Source organism: Balaenoptera borealis (assembly GCF_965194805.1).
Source record: "Balaenoptera borealis genome assembly, chromosome: 3".
Taxonomy (NCBI): Eukaryota; Metazoa; Chordata; class Mammalia; order Artiodactyla; family Balaenopteridae; genus Balaenoptera; species Balaenoptera borealis.
Window position 1 is genome coordinate 118,502,993 of NC_138866.1, and position 22,603 is coordinate 118,525,595.

A 22,603-nucleotide genomic window follows, 5' to 3' on the forward strand; every position below is an offset into this window, starting at 1 on the left:
TAACGCTTGAAAATTATCTTCCTTGCTGTGCAGCACTTGAGTAAGAGCAGCCCCAAATCAGGTACTGTAACTCCTCCTATTTGTTATTCTTTAGAAGCTGTCTTTCAAAGCTGTCCCTTTTCAGGGACTCCACTGGAAAACTTCAACTCTGCATCCTGCCGCCTCAACACTGCAACACAGACCAGCGTCTGTGCATGAGAAAGCTGTCCACATCCGAATCACCCCGTAAGCAGTGTGTAGGCTGTCTCCCATTGGTCAGGATCTATTTTAGATTCCATAGGCCTTGACAGCTGAGTGATAGATAGAGAAGAGCAGCTAAGAATATACTGTAAATTCATGCTTCTCCTCTGAGTAATAAACTTGAGGTCTGCTAGGGAAAAATGACTCAAACACATTGTAAAACATGCTTATTATATCAAAGCAACTTGCGTGACATCACGACAAAATTGTTAAGAGACAAATTTGGTTATTCCACAAAACAATATTTAAAACCAGTTTCAGTCTTAGGATCCTCTATCATGAAGTTATAATAAACTTGATAAACAGAATATAAAATTCTATTTTAAGCAAATGTGTCACACTTTAATTTAAGGAAACACACACACACAGAAACATTTTCAGATTTTCTCCATTTTCCTTGTACCCCTATCAGTCTCGTTCCGCACACAACCAGGTTTCAGCTTACAACTGCTGCCAGTCTGTCTCCTAACACGTTAAATGAGAAGAGCCAGAGGCACTGCCAAGACATTAAATAGTCTGCATTACGATGAATACTTTTCAACAAATTTTAAATTTAACTCAGTACTCTTAATTTCCAAGTTTAGCACCCTGCCTAATATAACAAGTAAATATTTTATCAGTGGAATCAAATTATCTAGATTCAGGGATTTTAACAAACAAATAAAATGATTAAATACTAGAGGAGACAAATGCATAAATCACTGAACAAGACTGTAAATAAAACTCCATGTGGGGACAAAGCAAACAACCTCTCCACATTCTCCATGATGTTTAACATGCTTGTACCACAACATTCCTTACATTATCAAGGATGGTGACAAATGTCTACAAGCTCCAGGGTGTTCTGTACCTTCTAGTTCCCACAGTAACACAAGAGTAATTTACACTTCCTCCAAAAAGGCAGATTTGGGAAATCATTTCATGGGAATGCTAAACATCCCAACACAACTGTTTATAGGAAGGAGGTAACTCTATACTATAGATCATGCTGCCAGTTAAAAGTTCTGTTACGAATTTCATCAAGAAATCCATTTCCTACTATTTAAATTTAAAATATTAAGTACATATTCTAATTATAAAATATGTAAGATCATATACCATAATGTTTTGTTTTTGAAACAACGATTTTTTTTTCCCCCAAATCACATTAGACATCACAGTGGATTCTTGGCTGGACCCAGTGACTCCACCCACTCCATTTCACCCTCTTCAGAGGAAATCTGGGTGGGATAGAACTCAGGCCCTGTCCTTTGGTTAACAAAGCAAGCACATTCTTTCTATATATAGGACAGCAAAGGCAAAGGAAGTAAAAAGACAGGGGGAAATCTGTAATGAGTAATAAAAGCCATATATGGAGCTATCTGTGCTAATAACTAAGGCTCAGGAGATGGGATTTATGTGCCCTCCTATTCTGCAGATATCCAGAACCTCCCCAGCCTCTGTGACTTACTCTCTTGTTCCTACTCTCGCTCCCGCCTTCCCAGGTATTTCCCAAGAGCTCTAAGCAAATTCCCACCTCTGCTGTCCCCTGTGCCTGTAAGGTTCTTCCCTCACCTTCATTCTGGTTCTTCTTAAATATCACTGCGTAAGAGGGCTTCTCAAACCTCTGTATCTAAACAGTACCAGCCCCATTCTACCCTTGCCACTCTTTATCTTTCTGCCCTGTTTCACTTATCTTCATAATAGTTATCAGTATCTGCCCTTATATCATATGTTTACCTGTTTATCAGCTTAATGCCTGTTTCTGGTATTTACTTCAAAAGTAATCAGAATAATCAGGGGGACAGATTGAATTCAACAGCACATTAAAAGGATTATACACCATGACTAAGTGGGATTTATTCTTGGAATGCAAGGACAGTTCATCACATGAAAATTGATCAATGTAATACACCACATTAACTGACTTAAGGACAAAAGTCCATGATCATCTCAACTAATGTAGAAATATCATTAAATAAGATTTAAAATCTTTCATGATAAAAACACTCAAAAAAATGGAAATAGAAGGAAATTACCCTAACATAATAATGGTAATATATGAAAAGCACATAGCTAACATCATATTCAATGGTGAAACACTTATCCTCTACGATCAGGAACAAGAAAAGGATTCTCACTCTCACCATTTTTATTCAACATAGTATTAGAAGTCCTACCCAGAACAATTAGACAAGAAAAGGAAATAAAAGGTATCCAAATTGGAAAGGAAGAAGTAAAATTATCTCTGTTTGCAGATGCCATGATGTTATACATAGAAAACCCTAAAAATTCCACAAGAAAAAGAAACTGTTAGAACTAATAAATGAATTCAGCACAGTTGCAGGATACAAAATCAGCACACAATAATCAATTGTGCTTCTGTATACACTAACAATGAGCAATCCAGAAATAAAATTAAGAAAACAATTCCACTTACAATAGCATCAAAAATAATACAATAATGGGGATATATGTATACTTATAGCTGATTCACTTTGTTATACAGCAGAAACTAACACAACATTGTAAAGCAATTATACTCCAATAAAGATGTTAAAAACAAAACAAAAACAAAAACACTAACTTGAAAAAAATAATAATAATACAATAACTAGGAATAAACCTAACCAAGGAAGCGAAAGACCTGTATACCAAAAACTACAAAACATTATTGAAAGAAATTAGAGAAGACACAAATAATAGAAAGACAGTTCGTGTTCAGCTTGGAAGACTTACTATTGTTAAATGTCAATACTACTCGAAGCAATCCACAGATTCAACACAATCTCTATCAAAATTCCAAAGGCATTTTTTTCAGAAATAGAAAAATCCAGCCTAAAATTCATACTGACTTTCAGGGGAAACCAAATAGCCAAATAATCTTGAAAAAGAACAACAAAGTTGGAGGTCTCACACTTCCTGATTTCAAAACATATTACAAAGCTACAGTAATCAAAACAGTACGGTACTGGCATAGAGACAGATACTTAGATCAATGAAATAGAATAAAGAACCTAGAAATAAACCTTCACATACGTGGTCAAATGATCTTTGACGAGGGTGCGAAGACCACTCAATGGGGAAAGGACAGTCTCTTCAACAAATGGTGTTGAGGAAACTGGATATCCACATGCAAAAGAATGAAGTTGGACCCTTATCTTACACCATATAGAAAAATTAATTCAAAATGATTAAAGGCTAAATTTAAAGACCTAAATTTAACATCTAAATATAAAACTCCTAGAAGAAAATATAGGGGAAAAGCTTCATGACTTTGGATTTAACAATGATTTCTTAGATATGACACCAAAAGCACAGGCAACAAAAGCAAAAATAGACAAATGGGACTACATCAAACTTAAAAACTTCTGTACATCAAAGGACACAAACAACAGAGTGAAAAGGCAACCTAAAGAATGGGAGAAAATATTTCCAAATCATATATCTGATGAAGGTTTAATATGCAGAATATGTAAAGAACTGTAACTCAATTACAAAGAAACAAATAACCCAATTAAAAATGGGCAAAGGACTTGAACGGACATTTCTCCAAAGATGATATACAAATGACCAACAAGCATATAAAAAGATGCTCAACATCATTAAATTAGAGAAACGCAAATCAAAATCATAATGAGATATCACTTCACACCCATTAGGATGGCTACTATCAAAAAAATAGAAATAGTAAGTGTTGACAAGGATGTGGAGAAATTGGAACCCTTGGGCACTGTTGGTGAGAATGAAATATGGTGCAACCACTATGGAAAACAAGATGGAGGCTCCTCAAAAAATTAAAAATAGAACTACCATATGATCCAGCAATCCCTTTTCTGGGTATATATCTGAATGAATTGAAAGTAGGGCCTCAAAGAGGTATTTGCACAACCATGTTCACTGCAGCATAACTCACAATAGCCAAGAGGTGGAAGCAGCCCAAATATCCATTGATAGATGAATGGATAAACAAAAGGCAGTATATACATGCAATGGAATATGAATCAGGCATAAAAAGGAAGGAAATTCTGTCATATGCTACACCATAGATGAATCTTTAGGACATTATGCTAAGTGAAATAAATCCCAGCCCCCCAAAGATAAACACTGTATGATTCCACTTATATGAGGTATCCAAAGTAGTCAAATTCATAGAAACAAAATGTAGAATGGTGGTTACCATGGTCTGGGGAAAGAGGAAAAAGGGGAGTTGTTGTTTAATGGATATAGCATTTCAGATTTGCAAGATGAAAACCTTCTGGTGATAATTTACACAACAATGTGAATATACTTAACACTACTGAAAGATTCACTTAAAAATGGTTAAGATGGTAAACTGTGTGTTTTTTTACCACAATTAAAAGTAAAAATAGGGGCTTCCCTGGTGGCGCAGTGGTTGAGAATCTGCCTGCCAATGCAGGGGACGCGGGTTCGAGCCCTGGTCTGGGAGGATCCCACATGCCGCGGAGCGGCTTGGCCCGTGAGCCACAATTGCTGAGCCTGCGCGTCTGGAGCCTGTGCTCCGCAACAAGAGAGGCCGCGATAGTGAGAGGCCCGCGCACCGCGATGAAGAGCGGCCCCCGCTTGCCACAACTAGAGAAGGCCCTCGCACGGAAACGAAGACCCAACACAGTCATACATACATACATACATACATAAATAAAAAGAATGTAAGCAGACAAGAATAGCATTAAAAAAAAATAAATAAATAAAAAAAATAAAAAAGAAAATTAAAAAAAAGATGTTTAAAAAAAAAAAAGTAAAAATAATAAAACAAAAATGCAGTCTCTCACAATATCATTAGCATGATTCATATCAATTAATAAACTTTTCAAAAACAAAATTAAGAAGGTGAGGATATACATGAAACAAGATTGGTCATAGGTTAATAATTGTTAAAGCCGAGTTATAGGTTCATTGGGGTTCATTACACTAAACTATTCTCTCAACTTCTGTATATTTCATGTACTTTTGATACATGGTCCAATAAATCTGATGTATAAACTTTTAAACTATATTCCATGCTTATTACCAAGACCCTTCACTGATTCATTAATATGGCAGGAAACGCAGTACATATCCTTTCCACTCAGTCTTCTCTGGATTAAAATGAAACTATTGTCATTCACAGCCATATACTTACAAGATGAGCCCTGTGCCATCGAATGAAAGCATTCTAAAAAGCAGTAAGTTTTTTTAAAAAGCATTAATGTTTACCACATATTATAATAAATATATTTCTATACTTCAGTACTGCACTGGTTTGAAAAGAAGATATTCATCAAACTCAGAATGCAGCAAGCCAACACATCTATGGTAAAAGTCAAAATACAGCTATTTCTAGAGAATAAATATAACATTCTAACACAAAGCAGTTATTTCACCAGGTAGACCTAAATGGATGATAGCTTTAAACTCTAGATCACCATAAAGGAAATCACTTAAAAGTTCTGACAGTGATTCCCTCATATTAGCATCAACTGCAAATTCGTAACATTTTCAGAAATTAAATGATATTTTAAAAATTTTTAAAGTAATTTATCTTCAATGTAGAAAATCTGTAATATATTTAATTTTACATATAAAAATAGAAATGACCTATAATTCCACCATGCAGAAAAAAATTAGCAAAAATTTTGTATATTAAGCTCAAATTTCTTCTCTGTTAAAAGGTTTAAACAAAATTTTTTAAACATAAATAAGTCCAACAGTTGTTTCATTTATGCAATATTTAGGATAGAAGGTCTCCTGAGAAGAACTTTATAGATGCAAATAAACAAGTAGACTTTAAAATATACGCAAATTCATATAAAGTACTTACATATTTAAGGGATGGACTCAACAGACCACAGCAAATATGATTTGAAGACCAGTTTTAGACTAAAGGCAATATTGGATACATTATCCAAAAGAGAAATATACAGGATTACCACAAAACTTTCATAGAAAACTGCTTAAAACCAAGAAAAGTCATGCTAAAGAAAAGTACCTAATTCACAGATCTTCATCATTTTGGTGTCATAGACCCCATTAAGATCTGATGAAAGCAATGGACCCTCTTTTAAAAATTATACATAAGCACAGAATCAGAAAAATTTACATTTATTTTCAGGGGGTTCATTGATCTCCTCTCTACAAATATGGAGTCCACGAGCCCCAACATCAAAAACCCCTAATATAGATAAGGAGAAGCAGCAAAAGAGTTTTGTCTTTTATATAATGTTTATAAAATAAGTACTGAATAACTGCCAAAAGATGGGATATTTGTTCAGTAAAAATTTACTGAGCATCTATGTGTAAAGGCATATGAATACTTGACTCAACATTCAAATATACATGATCATTTGATATGTACTACACCACACGTTAGGTGCTGGATATACCATAAGGAACAAAGCATACATGAGACCTGGCCTCAGGCAATTCACAGGAATAAAACCCAGTCACTTTCTTTTTATTTATTTATTTATTTATTTATTTATTTATTTATTTATTTATTTATTTATTTATTTTTTATGGCTGTGTTGGGTCTTCGTTTCTGTGCGAGGGCTTTCTCTAGTTGCGGCAAGCGGGGGCCACTCCTCATTGCTGTGCGCGGGCCTCTCACTATCGCGGCCTCTCTTGTTGCGGAGCACAGGCTCCAGACGCGCAGGCTCAGTAGTTGTGGCTCACGGGCCCAGTTGCTCCGCGGCACGTGGGATCTTCCCAGACCAGGGCTCGAACCCGTGTCCCCTGCATTGGCAGGCAGACTCTCAACCACTGCGCCACCAGGGAAGCCCCCAGTCACTTTCTTTAACTGATCTCACAATATGAAAAAGACACAGATATATACGTAAACATGCACATAACCATAATACACTGCTATAATACCACATTAATTACATGTAAGGTATAGAAGTAGTTCAAAAGAGGGAAATCAGAAAAAAATTTGTAGAAAAAAGTGACTAAACTATCTACTAAAAGATGAGTAGGGAGACGAGACCAGAGGCTGAACTCTGGATCTGACAAGATGGCTGGGCTACCCCTCAGGATTATCAAGGAAACCCAGCGTTTGCTGGCAGAACCAGTTCCCGGCATTAAAGCAGAACCAGATGAGAGCAACACCTGTTATTTTCATGTGGTCATTGCTGAGCCTAAGGATTCCCCTTTTGAGGAAGGGACTTTTAAACTTGAACTATTCCTTCCAGAAGAATACCCAATGGCAGCCTCTAAAGTATGTTTCATGACCAAAATTTATCATCCTAATGTAGACAATTTGGGAAGAACATGTTTAGATATTTTGAAAGATAAGTGGTCCCCAGCACTGTAGATCCGCACAGATCCAGGCTTTGTTAAGTGCTCCCAATGCAGATGATCCATTAGCAAATGATGCAGCGAAGCAGCGAAGCAGTGGAAGCCCAGTGAAGCCCAAGCCATAGTAACAGCTAGAGCATGGACTAGGCTATATGCCATGAATAATATTTACATCAATCCGATCGTCAAGTGTGCATCACTTCTCCAGTTCTGCCAAGACTTCTTCCTTTTTTGTTTGCATTTAATGGACACAGTTTTAGAAACATTACAGAATAAAAGCCTAGACATCCTCAGTCCTTCGATGATTAAATGCCCATCAGCAAATATGTCTTGTCCTGATTCACTGTTGTAAAGCATGAGCAGAGGCTAGAAGTATCATGTGGATTGTTGCGAAACATTTAAAAGCAATGGTCCCTTTCTGCTTTTACTCATTTCCCCCAACATGGTTCAAGGAGAAAGCACTGTGAATGAAGGTAGTTGTCAGGGTTAGCTGCAGGGGGGTAGGTGTTTTTCTTTATTTTCTTTATTTTTTTTTGGTGAGGAGGAAGTTAGTTTTATTTTAATTTTATGGGCTCCTTTCCCCCTTTTTTTGATGATCTAATTGCAGTGGTTAAAAGCAGCTAGCCAGTTCTTTAGAATATGCTCTCTAGCCAAGTCTAACTTTATTTAGATGCTGTAGACGGACAAGTTTGATTGTTTGAACCAAAATGGGAACATTAAACAAACATCACAACCCTCACCAATAACATTGTGACTTTGTTGTCAAGTGTAGGATCCTCCCTTCAAGAAAAAGCTTGTGACCATTTTGTACGGCTTGTCTGGAAACTTCTGTAAATCTTATGTTTGGGGCTTCCCTGGTGGCGCAGTGGTTGAGAATCTGCCTGCCAATGCAGGGGACACGGGTTCGAGCCCTGGTCTGGGAAGATCCCACATGCCGCGGAGCAACTAGGCCCGTGAGCCACAACTACTGAGCCTGCGCGTCTGGAGCTTGTGTTCCGCAACAGGAGAGGCCGCGACAGTGAGAGGCCCGCGCACCGCGATGAAGAGTGGCCCCCGCTCGCCACAACTAGAGAAAGCCCTCGCGCAGAAACGAAGACCCAACACAGCCATAAATAAATAAATAAATAAATAAATAAATTTAAAAAATGACGTAAATTATATTAAATTAAAAATAGACAAATTAAGGTCTGGCCATTTAAAAAAAAATCTTATGTTTTAGTAAAATATTTTTTGTTATTCTAAAAATAAAAAATAAATAAAAAATAATATAAAAATAAAAGATGAGTAGAGAAATCACCAGGTTTGAAATAGCACCACAAATTAGGAAACTAAACACAACTGCAGCCATTTATGGTTTATGAAGCACTTCATATTCATGATATATCAATTTAAAAATCTATTCACATATGACTCCCATACACATTTGCAACCCAGGCTTCTCTATCTCCAGGCCCATGTATTCAAATATCTTCTTGACAATTCTTCTTCAGTGTCTTAAAAGTGCCTCCATGTCCCAAACTATAAACATGTTCTTCCTCCTGAAATCTGATCCTATTCCAAGTTTCACTAACACAGTAAATGATACTATGATCCATCTAGTTGTACAAGACAGAAACCTAGAAATGAGTCTTGACACCTGACTCACCAAATCCCGGTGACTTTACCTGCCCATTATTACTCAAATCCACCTGCTCATCTCCAGGTCCATCGACATTATCCTACTTCAAGTTAGCACCATTCCTTACCAGGATGACTACATTAATCTCCTAAACAGTCTGTCTATATTCATTCCAGCCCCTTCCCTTGTATTCTCCACACTGTAGCCAGAGTGATTTTCAAAATGAAAACCTAATCATACCACCACCACTACACCACTCCCTTCCAAATACCCTCTCCCACCTCGCTTAAAATCCTTCAGGAGTTTTCTGTTCTTGTAGGAGACAGACAAATTCCTTTATGATGTCTACAAATCCCTGAATGGTGTTACCCCTACTACCTCCCTCAGCCCCATCATATGAAATGCTAACAGTGTTTCTCATATTATACATGCAGAAATTGAGTCACTAGGAGATTATGGGATTTCGTATAAGGCAATTGCAGTTAGTTGCAGAATGATTAGAGAATCCTATTGTTATGACTTGTTTGGCCAGTTCTTTCCACTAATTAAGCTATTATTTCTTAAATCATTTGAAAATAAATCTTTGATGTCAAAATGCAAGTATCTTTAAAAAATTTAAACATCATAAACTTAGATGTCCTTTACAGCAAAAAAAAAAAAAAAAAGGACAAAAATTTCCACATTTGCATATGCAAACTTTAATGAAGCACCTACGACATGTCATGCATGGCACTAGGGATATAGAAGTGAGTAAGACAGCCAAAGTCTCTCTCCTTTTTTAAACTACTTTATTAAAGTATAATTGACATGTAAAAAGCAGTACATATTTAATGTATACAACTCAGTGAGTTTGAGAATAAGTCGATTCCAGTGAAACCACCACCACCATCAAGACCATAAACATATCAAAGTCTCTCTTCTAATGGAATTTGATGTTCTAAAGGAACAAAATAGGGTTAAACAACTAAGAAAAAAAAAAACTATCAGATGAGAATTGGGAAGGAGATGTGATGGAATGCTGGGGATAGACTATTGGGTTGGGTAACCCAGAAACTTCTGAGAAGGCGATATTGAAGATGGGATCTGAGTGAAAAGGAAGAGCCAGCCTGAGAGAATTTACATTTCAGAAGAGAACAAGCAATGAAGTGAGTTTGGCATGGTTGAAAGAAGGCCAGTTTAGCTGACTAATAATGAGTAAGAGGGATCACGGGATGAGGAGGGGGAGGGGGGCAGGCACTACCAGATCTAAAATGTGAGATTCCCCAGTTTTGTCATCAAAATTTTTCAAAAGGGACTTATTCAGGAACTAAAGCAACTCTTCTTCATAAGGTTCTTTTGGTCACTTTAGAATCAAGTCTAAAAAAATAATTCATCCTAAAGTGCTACTTTTTTTTCACTTCCAAGCATTTATATTGAACAATACACAGCTAAGTCTTAACTTGCCTTGAAATGTTTATAAGATTAATCAATTATCTTAACATAATAAATATCATAATGTACCTCACCCACCTCAGACCTGGAAACCTAAACAAACTTTGCAATGAACTACACTAAACTACACTAAAAAAACCACCATAAAAGAGCACCCCAAAAAACAGAATTTCACAATCACATCCTCAAGATAAGGCTCTTCAAGAAAAAGAACATAGAGGCAACTAAATAAAGTCTTCTCCGAGGGGAAAAAAATCCTAAATAAAAGCTAAATAACACATACATTTAGGCAAACCCCTACATATCTAATTGAAACAAAGTACAACAGGCTTCCACAGTATCCTACGATTATCACCATTCCTGTTACTAAACCCAAGACGAGCTCTGCCACATCTGAAAATGGAGCAAACAGCAGAAAGCAAAGCTCATGAAGCATAAACATTCCTTGAAGATTAGGCTGCACAATTAAAAGCTGTTCTACAGTTCACTGGATTGATGACAGTTAGAAATATTTCCCCCGTTCCATTTAGTCCAAAGATTATTTACTCTTCTTTCTTATATAACAGCAAATTAGAGCTTACATAATAGAACAAGGAAAAAAAAGAATGTTAAAATAAACCAGGAAAACAAAAGCTGCGCATCCACTGTCTTCTTCCCAGACCCCGGACTCTCTTCCCTTTCTGATTTTTCCTTATCCTTATTTAATTAGGCCCCATCTTATCCTCTCAAGCCTTCCACTGTGTGATCTGAAAGTACTATGTAGTCAGGGCTCAATGGAACAAAGAGAGGAAAGGGAAAATTATACCCCATCAATCATTTTTCTGATTAAGATGTTAACAGGCTTAATCCTGCTTTACTGGATTTCTCTACATAAAAATGTCAAGCACAAAAAAGACAACAATAATAATAACTATTAGTATTACTTAATAAATCTAACATCTTAAGGACTGAAGGTGCTATGAAATCTAAAAAAACTTTAAACTGGAGTCAAAAAGACGCAGCACTGCTTTGATAAGATTTCCTAACCACCCGGTTTGATTCTATTCTAGTCTGTTGTATAAATACCAGACTGTCTACCCCTAACTATTGCAGGTATTTGCTCCTTTATTAGAACTGTCTAGGGACCCAAAAGAGGTTATTTAAAATAGACAGGAAATTGCCTCTCCAATTTTAATAAGCATCATTTGTTTCATAATATTACTTATTTCACCCTTCCTCACCAGAAGAAGCATTAAATTCTAAAGTAAATATATATATAGGTCTTAAACACAAAAAATTATAAATGTATATCATACAAGAATAGAGCTCTCAGGCTGGATAAATAAGATTTTGTTTAAGATTCCCTTTAAAATGTTAAGCAATTGGTTATTCGGGAGAAATAAATATAAACTTTTTCCCTAGAAAATTTTAGAAAAAAATGTATTCAAATTAGAATTCTTTAAATGCCTAAATGTCATGAGTGAAATTTTTTCAATATAAAGGTCAAAACAGAGAAGGATCTATTATGCCTCCTACCCCACCTTACATACACCAATGAACAGAGTAATACCTCTGACGAGTTTTAACAAACATTTTGGCTAATGTTTGATATATATATATATATATATATCTCAAAACAGGACAGATTTAGGAAGCATTCTATGTTTATCCTTGATAAAGTAAAAAGCAAAACAGATACACTTAAAAAAGAGCCTCTGATGGGGTTTGACCACAGTAAAAAATAAGAGATATTTTTGTTTCTTTGGCTTTCTATTTTTTCTTGGCTTTGCAAAGAAACATTAGCTAAACAAAAATATGTTTGCTAGAACTCAAAAGACCCTTCAAGAGTTGAACTAATAATAAATCTTACACTACTAGCTAGTATTTTTTAAATTAAAAGCGGGAAATATAAAAATATGTACAAACAGAGGGTTATAAGAAAATATATGTTTTTGTAAACACATTAGAAGTTAACTGTTTTTAAATTATGAAATGAATAATAGTTCTACACATATGCATAACTCTTCCCGCACAGCTTTTTAAGCAGGATTTCCTTCCAGTGAGTCTCAATATATCTCTCCCATATTAAAAATACATGACCAAATTAATAATGAGAAAGAATGAATACTCTCATGATATCTAGGTATATAACAAGAAAACACAGCATTTAAAATAAAGATTCAGTTTCAAAATTAAGAAATACTTGTTACACTATAAGAACTCTCTAAGTCATATTGTTATTTCTACTTTCCAAATGGGGCATAAAGAAACTAAGCAATTTACAGTGTTGGACTGTGCAGCTACTATTAATTCCTTTCACTCCTGTAAGCCCACCCTTTGCAACATGACTTGGCCATGATTCCCATCAAAAGATGGCGTTTATTTCCTCATCCCGTAAATCTGGGCTGGACTTGTAACTTATTTTGACAAATAAAATGTGGCAGAAGTGACCCTGTAGAACTTTGAATCTAAGTCTCAAGAGACCTTACAGCTTCCCCTCTTGGGATGCTGCTGACACAGCGTAAACAAGTTAGTGACCCAGAGCATGCGAGAGCTTAAGAGAGAAAGAGCCCAACCACTCAGTCATGCAATCTAGCATAAAGTGCCAGACACATCGGCGTGGCCAACTTAGACCACCCAGCACTATAGGCGCTACCAGATGAGTTGGCGGCCACATGAGTAACCCCAGACAAGACCAGTGGAAAACCATGCAGCAGAGCCCAGCCCAAATTGCTGACCTATGAAGTCGGCAGCAAGTAAAATAGCTGTTGTTTTAAAACACTACATTTAAACCTAGGACTGTCTGAATCCAGGGCCTAGACTCTCTCTACTAACAAAAGCTGCAATTTACTATTTGGTTGGGGAACAAATGCATCTTGTACTCTAACTCAATTTTACAGATACAAGAGCAATCAAATTAAAAAATAATAGTTTACTTTTTTTTTTAACCCATTGTCTAAAAAAAGGGGATAAGCTGGGTACCGAAATACCTTTTTAACCATCTTAAAAGAAGGAAAGTAGATACATACAATGAATTCTGCAATTGTAATATGAAGTTGATCAAATTTTATAGAAAAAATACTTTCTCTTCATTCCCAAAGATACACAAGTATTCATCTAAAAACTAACAGCATTCATATATATTTTATCCATAAAAACTGAACTCAGCATGTGATCTAAAACATCTGAATGGCTGTGCAATGAAACAATTAAGAAATTATTAAATTTTATGAATCTAATAAAATATGTGGCTTTCAACAATAAAACATTGCTACTGTAATGTTTAATAAGTATACATTCCTACTTGAATGGAAATACTGAACTAGGAGTGGACCATAACAGAGCAAGGACCGCAAGCACCATTTCTATGTATTCTTTAAGGGTTGGCAAACATTTTCTGTAAAGGGCTAGATGGTAAGTATTTTAGGACTTGCAAGCTATGCAGTCTCTGTTGTAACTATTCAACTCTGCCACTGTAGAATGAAAACAGCCACAGATAATATACAAAACAAACAAACAAACAAAAAAAACCCCAGCATTTGCTGTGTTACAATAAAGCTTTATTTATAAAAAAAACAAAAAAACAAAAACAGGCAGTGGGCCACAGTTTGCCAACCCCTGTTTTAGATGCTCAAATATCTTCAGCCAAAATACATCTAGTTTATTAGTTGTGATCAAGCTAATTTGTTTGCTGCCTTACCACGAGACCTATTAGAAAGTACTCTCTGTATTCATACTCTACTCTCTGCAAAATAGCATTATGTACATATGAGGGTAAATTTTATATGACAACTTGCCTCTGCTATGATGACCAGTTGTTTGGTCAAACAGGAGTCTAGATGTTGCTATGAAGGTATTTTGTAGATGTGATTAACATCTGAAATCAGCAGACCTGAAGTAAAGGAGATAACCCTTGATAATTTGGGGTAGGCCTCATCCAATTACTTGAAGACCTAAAGAGCAAAATCTAAAAATTCCCAGAGAATAAGCAATCCTGCCTCATGACTGTAACACAGAAATCCTGCCTGAGTTCCTAGCCTGCCATCCTGCCTTACACATTTCAGATTTTTCAGCCCCATACTCATGTAAGCCAATTCCTTAAAGTAAATAAATCTCTCTCTTAGATATAGATATCTATGAGATACAAATATATAGATATCTCCTATTAGTTCTACTTCTCTGGAGAATCCTGATTGATACAATATATTAAGGTAATATGACCTTAAATTTTAAAAAGGATATACTCTGATTTTTGTGCATTATCCAAAAGTATGTGAGAAAGTTGTGGTAGACAGTATTATTATTTGAGATTATTCAATCCCCTACTTCCTTGCAAGATGATTATATATATACATCCACATGTAGATGTGTGACTTGTACATATCTCATAGGGAAAGAATAGATGTCCCTGGGTTATTGATTTGGGGACTGCCCATGTCATATGTTTTGGCCAGTAGAATGTGAACAGATGTGATGTACATCACATCTAAGCAAAAACTTGAAGCAGCAACACGAATTTGGGCCAGGCTTCTCCCTTCAGTACTTTGTCGAGAGATTTCATATAAGGGTTGTTCCTTCAGCCTTGGTTCTGGAGGGGAGTCACAGGCTATTTCTACAGAGCTGACTCACAGTCTGCAACATAAAGTCAGTAGGAAATATGTTTGTTATTTTGAGAAACCACTGAAATGCAGAGGTACTTACTACAACAAAGCTGAACACTTTAAAAATTGGTACCAGAAGTAGGGTGCTACTTTCATCACCACCACCACCAAAAATAATAAAAGTATGTGATGTAGGCGTTGAGGCCAGGTGGCAGACAGCAAGGAAACTCTAATGGCAAACCACATAGTGTAGTGGTAAATAAAACTGTTAGGTATAAAATATTAGACAACTTGGTGAAATGATTGGACTTGTGATTGGCATCTAAAGTGGGAGAGGGGCAGTCTTGCAGGACTGAGCCCTTAACCTGTAAGGTCTGAGCTAATTCTGGGTAGTGTCAGAATTGAGTTACCTTATAGGACACCCAGTCGGTGCCCAAAGAGAATTGGAGAATTGCTTGGTGTGGGAAAACCCACACATACTTGGGAGTGCAAAAGTATTCAGTGAGTTGTGAGTAAAGGAAATAAATGTTTTCCTTTCACCCAGTAAACCCTTTCAGTGGAACAAAATGGCTTGGAGGGGAACTCCCCACAGGAAGAGACTAAGGATGTGGTCCCACAGAAGCCTGGTAAGTTCAAGATAATTGTATTGATATCTAGAGAAAAATGCATATCTCAAAGAATTGAGGATATAGCTAGCTCATGGCACATGCATCTGACTAAAATCAAATAGATAAGAAGACAAAAGACAACTTCCAAAACAATCCACAGACTGAGTTAAGGGTCTGTTACTCTTCTAGACCATCTTTGGGTCCCCAAATTTCTGTAGACAAGAAGCAGGCCAGGAGAGCTGCTCAACACTTACCTCATTCCCCAGCTAAGAAGGGTATACCCTCCAATACTCTGTTCCAATATGGATGAACATGGTATATTAAAGGAAATACCTCACAGAGGGCATAGCCAATAGCCACGGAAAACAGCGGACTAGAGCGCCTCACACAGGACCAAAACCAGGGCCTAATCAAGGAACATCCCCTAGTGGCAAGAAAAGGAGGCCTCACTATATTTACCCAAGAATATTCTTACAATTGCCAGGGACAATTGTAGTGTGATTGCTATGTGCCTCCATTCTTCCCCTTTCTTAACAGGAGGGTTTACTGTGGATAGCCTATCCCTGCTCCAACATTGTATGTTGGAGAGATGGAGGGTCTCTGAGTCAAGAAAATCTGAGTCAAGAAAATCAAAAATTTACTGAGTCAAAAATTTACTGACTTGCCAACGTTAAATAGCTACCAAGTGACACAGTAAAAATTCAAATTCAAGACTATCTAATTCTAAACTTCAACTTTTTTCTATACCATGCTGGCAAAAAAAAAAGGGTACAGATTATTTAATAATCATTCCATAGAAGGGTTACCTTGGTTTTATACTTTTTACCAATTCTACAAAATGGATGCGAGAGAAAGCCGATACCATGAACTCAGTTCTAAGTCTGAATCCTATTAAATAAATATATTATTCATAACGAATTTCTTCTTTTATACTCTAAGATGTTCTTATTAATGTGACAACCAAGATCCCAAAATAATACATCTTTTATTTCTACTGAATACATTTTCTTAAATTCAGACTACAGTAATTCAGAATTTTGAAGATTCAGATTAAGTGATGGCCTAAATTTACCTTGCTGATATGAAAAGGATTTCTCAAGCAAATCAATAATGCATTAAAATGATCAGTGATACATTTTAGATTAAAGGAATATTTTAAACACTTTATAAACCATTTAATAGCCCTTACCTCACCCATATAAACAAAAAATAAGAGTTTTTTTAAATTATATAACAGAAACTCCTGGTAGAAAAATTATACAAGACTAATACATATTTAAAACAAAAGCAGCAAAGACAACCTAGCAAAACCATCATTAAGGGATAATAACAACTTTATATTTTGTTACACATCCTTCCTCATTTTCAATACTTAGATATATATTTACTTTTAAATCAAAATACACACATTTCATTTAAATGGTTATTCTTAATACACGTTCAATAGAATTGCTTACGAATGAATATTCCTAACTTGGAGAATTCCAAAGTGTATTCAAATATCAGTCTTTCTGGCTCCCCCTGCTGGACACTAAGAGAAGCTTTTTATTATTATTATTCAATTCGTTTAAACACTCAATCTCAGAGAAGCACTAATTTATCATTATTAAAAACATCTTTGGGAACTTGTCTGAACGTACAGTTTGGCCAGAAAGAGTACAATGGTCTATTGTTGAGGGCACTCGCTCCTACTAGCCAACAGGGATTTGGCATCAGAAAATCCGGGACTAAGTTCCCAGAGAGTTCCCAGCTTGATTACTTATTTGCTAACGACCTTGGTCAAATCATTTATTCCTTCGGAGCTTCAATTTCCTCATCTGTCAAAAGAAGCTAATATCAACCACCTCATTAGTCATAAGGATTAGAGTTAACAGAACAAGTGCAAAATAAGTGGCAGTTAAGTATTACTGCCACCGCCACCACCACCAAGGAGCTGAGTTGTGGTTACACAGCATAACTCCTTAAGAATTACTACACAGCAATCAAATGCAAAGAGATTAACTTTTAAAATGTAAACTTACTGTACTTACACTCTTTTAATAACTTCCTGTTGCCCTCAAAACCAAATCCTTAACATGACCTCTAAGATTCTTCACGGTCTGGTCCCTACTGACCTCTGAAGTGTAATCTTGAAGCTGGATACTCTTTTCCCAGCCCTCTAATCTCTTTTCATAGTGAAGTTCTTCAAAAGTACCAGGTTCCCTCACAGGGTACCTGATGACAGCATTTCCTTCCTCTGTGCTACTTAACAATAACTCATTTTTTTAGATCTCAGCTCAGCTTTTGCGCAGAGACACTTTCTCTGACTTCCCAGACCAAGTCAGACCTTCACTATTATGTATATTATGGTATACCTCTCCTTCACAGAGCTTATTACACAGTGCTGTAGCTTTTTATTTAAATGTGTTAGCACTGTAATACTGTCTCCCCCACTTGTCTGTCTACAAGTTCCTCAAGATCAGGGAGTAGCACTCCGTATCCTCACAACCTAGCCACTTGACTGCATAGAGCAGGCACTTAAGTATCTGTTGAGTGACTGAATAAACTTAAATTAACCGATACTGAAATCAAAGAATTCTTTCTAAACCTGACTATTTCACATACAAAGGTGGCCATATAAATATAAAGCAACATTATGAATATTTTCCTTTGTATTACTTCTCAGGCAAGCTGCTCATAAAGTCTATTCATAAAATCTGATAGACAATAATACACAGAAATATCTTTAACACATACACTCAAAGAAAATGTTGTGCCTTTCAAAGAGAAGAATTTTTAAGAGCACAGAAACCTAAACATATGATAGTCCTCTAACACTATTTGATTTAAATTTTTTTAAAAACTCAATGTCTGTGACTTGCTTTTGTAACAAATATTCAGCTGAAAATTTGTTTGAAATTGAGTGCTTTACACTGTACTACAGAGTTTTACTTTTCAAGGGAATCTGTGGTTGCAAAATAGTAGAGCTAGCAATAACCAGCTAAAAGGTGTGCTTCGTGGCTTCTTTCACAAGTATGCATATTGTACTATTTTAAACCAACACATACCTCCAATTGCCCTAAAGAGTGAGAACTTTTTATAGATTTAACTCCTTCCTTACATAGTAAGCATTCCCAACTATATAGTCAATTTTGGCCCCAAATGGCTTTTCCTCTATTCATTTATACCAAAGCCAGAAAACAAGGAAAGCTCCAACCAAAAAAAGCAACAAGGTTTGCAACACATCTCTTAGACTCAAATCTTATTTGATAAATTCATTTGATAGATGTATTAGATAGATTTTTGTCTTTATTTGATGATTTTAGCAAATTCTATGACTCCAAAATAGCAATTGTTATTTTGTCCCCACAAGCTGCATTATGATGTATAGAAAATCTAAAAATTTCCTATGTTATCATTTAACCAAAAAATAGAAACGAAGAGCGGAAGCACAACTGAAGTACCTATGAACATATTGGAATGAGAGCAGAGGTGCGTTAAGAGGGAAGGTTTTCAGGAATTCAGGTACTGACCACGCAGGAACAATCCAAGGAAGATGACAGGGATACCAAGTCACCAAAATACAGTAGCTTTAAACATCTGAATGGTATGACTCATTCCCACTCTTCTGATGCTACCTTTACCAGACGAGCTTCTGATAAACTTGCTTCCCTATAGGGATAGACTGGATGGAGGTATCCAGCCCACTAGTCAGCTACTTAGTTCTCATTATACAGTAGTAAGATGACATTTAATACCTCAATGGACTTTCAGTGTTCCTCAGCTTCTTCTAATCCAATCAAGATTGAGTTTCTGCTTAAACAAGCCTAACGTGAATTTATCAAAGTGACAAAAGGTATTTCCTGACAACAAAAAATTGGGTCTTCCCTAACAAAACTTTCAATTCAAACTTTTACAAGACATATAATACATGAGCAACACAGAGGAAAGTGTAAAAAACTGCAAACGGCACTGATTTTCTCATTAGCTTAGAAGCATACTCTTTGCTGATCTTTTCATAATAAAACTAAATCTCTCCAAAATGCAGGTTTTAAAAGTACATATACCCAATTATTCTCATTTACCTTGGCTTTAATTTTCTTCTGAACTAGAAATAAGATCACAGAGCTCAGTACATTGAAAAGGCATGCAAACATTAATCTAGGTTGTAAGGTCACAATTTTAAGGAATAAACAGTCAGAAAAATAATGGAAGGAAATAACCAAAGAGTTAACAGCTACAGAATGTGGGATTAAAGAGGACTTGAATTCTTTATGTTTTCTGTATTTTCTGAATTTTCTACAATGAATATTGTTCTATTCAAGCTTCTTTACTTGCAAGAAATAAAACACCCATTCAGTTGCCTTAAGAAAAATGGGATTTATCATAAAGATATTCAAAGAGCTGCAAGAAAAATCTCACAGAAAACCACAGTTGAGCTGAGCCCTACAAAGTCTAGAGCTAGGGGTGGCCCTGGCATCAATTCTGTTCCAGGAACCTCAAGAAGAATACTGAGAGGAGCTGCCCACCAATGCTCGGCCACATACGTTTTTCAATTCTAGTCCATCCATGTCTTCCACTCTCACTATCAGCCATAGACATGCTTCCTTTGCTTCCACCTTAAACTCCAAATTTCCTTCATTTTAAGCATAAGGCTGTGGTTAAGGTATAAGAAGGTTAGGAAAACAGGCAGCTTTTGCTTAAGGACTGAATTGTACTTTTTTAGATTATGAATTGAATACATACCCGTGGTTTTTAGAAAGAGCCAACAGTATAGAGAAGGGAATATAAAAAGGAAAAGTCTCCCTCCTCTTTCCTGGCATTTTGGGTGGGGGGAGTAACCTATAAAAGGAAAATTAATATTTATGTTTCTAAAAATCGTAAAAATATTATTTAACAAAGAGCAATACCCATAAAGTTTTTTCCTCACTTTATTACATAAACAACGATTGTACAACAATTAGAAAATGCACATAATCAAAACAAATAGGTTACTTTAAAATTATTTGACATCGCATCACACAGAAATAATATGAAGCACTATAAAACTGATTGGTTCCATTTTAAATAGAAATTTTTTCTGAACTTTATTGTCCACAGAGCAGATAAATTTATATTGGCAACCTATTTATAAATTATTTGAAATACTTCGTCAGAGTAGAAATATGTTCATTTCTAATACACTTTTCATCTGTCCTGCTCAGATTAAACTGGCTAAAATGAAAATAATTGAGAAAATGTTCTCAGAAACTAAAAACTCCAAATATACATTAAGGTAGTGACATTTAATTTACTGAATACCCTCAAACTGTCCTAGAACTTCTACTTGATATGGACAGCTATCTCAGATGGTGGTTTTCAAGTCTTTTTAATTCCAGACACTTTCTTCAAAGAAGTCCTGAAATAAACAAAGAAGAGGAGTTTCTCTTTGAAGGTAGCGTCCCTTTACTGGCTGTATTCTTCCTTTGTCCTCTATCACCTAAAATACTCCACAGGGCAGCTCAGCCAGAATGTAGCAGGCAAGCGATCTGCACCAAAATGACCTGGTGCATGTGTTTATTCAACATGCAGAATGACACCACTCTAAATCTAAACCCATCCCTTAAAGTATGGTCCAGGAATATCTTTGAGAACCCCACATTCCTGTACCCCTTAAACACAGGAAACTATTTTTAAGAGTTTAATGAAGAATTTGGTGTATACTTTTCCAACTAAAATAAAAAAGCTCCACTAACCAAACTAGGATTATACTAATAGGCTGTCCTCCAACTTGCTTTTTTCACATAATGTATCTTGGATATCTTGACATGTCACATATATGTAAATATGGAGATTTTTCACAATCTAAATGATAATTTCTAAAGATTTACAATTTTCTATAATCAGAGAAAAGTTTTAAAAAGGAATGAATAACAAACGTTTCAGTTTTGCTAGTTTTGTTATTTTGAGTACTTTGAATTGATTTTAGAATTTAATGTTGGGGATTATAATATTAATATTGTACTGGAAGATACCTTTATGGGACATACCCTCGGTTTGGGGTTTGGAAGTTAACTGGCAGATTTCTAAATTGGTTAATTAGTTTAATTATAGTTTTCATGTTTTGGAAATATTTAATAACTCTTAAAAGCAATTTTGAATTTTTCACATATTTTACATCAGTTAAGTAGCTGTATATGAAGAATAATTTGAATTTGGCATGAATAAGTAGTTTTCAAATTAATTAGTACGCTTTGAGTATTATTTTATAGTCAAATTATAGCAAACTATTCTAACAATTGTATTTCACTATACAATTGGAATTAAGATATTTTGTATTGATTTTAATAAAATGGCATATTCAACAGCTTTCAAATAATACTTTGTATTTGAGAAACTATGGAGCTTAGTTAAAATTCAGTATCTTTATTATCGTCTTAACAGAGGACTGTAGTTATCTGTATTGCAGTGATTATTCTAATTGGAGTTAATAAATACTTATGCTTATAACCTCTTGGCTGACAGTGACAGAGCTCATGACTTTGCTAAAGGCAGGGCTAGGCACTGTGTGTAATATGAGTTTCAGTTCACTGGTTCTCAAATGCTGCCTAGTGATACTCTCAGGCATTGTGAGAGGTATGAAGGTGGCTCATATCCATTACCTTATTTTTCTGAGTTTCAAGGATGTTTAATGGTGAGCAGATCTGAGTTCCAGAACAGCTGTGGTGCTTTAAAATCATTACTGTTCTGAGCTGACAGACGAATTTGAATAGGTGGCTATCAGGGCTCAGAGTGTGAGAGTGTCTTGGAAGATTTTCTGTCCCTTTTGAGTGTAGCAGGACCCTATTTGGGAACCACTTCCATATTGTGAACAAATTAAGAAGAGCAGAACATTT

The 22,603-nt window shown here is 35.7% G+C and overlaps 1 protein-coding gene and 1 pseudogene across 3 annotated transcripts in view; one reads left to right on the forward strand and one right to left on the reverse strand.

Annotated features, from left to right (window-relative positions):
* Positions 1-22,603, reverse strand: part of UACA (uveal autoantigen with coiled-coil domains and ankyrin repeats) — an 86,743-nt gene that overhangs the window by 44,637 nt on the left and 19,503 nt on the right. The gene's annotated exons all lie outside the window — the stretch shown is intronic.
* On the forward strand, positions 407-20,705 carry LOC309624891 (ubiquitin-conjugating enzyme E2 N pseudogene; annotated as a pseudogene). Its single transcript, XR_014249436.1, has 2 exons — positions 407-4,582; positions 4,980-20,705. The product of XR_014249436.1 is annotated as a ubiquitin-conjugating enzyme E2 N pseudogene (transcript).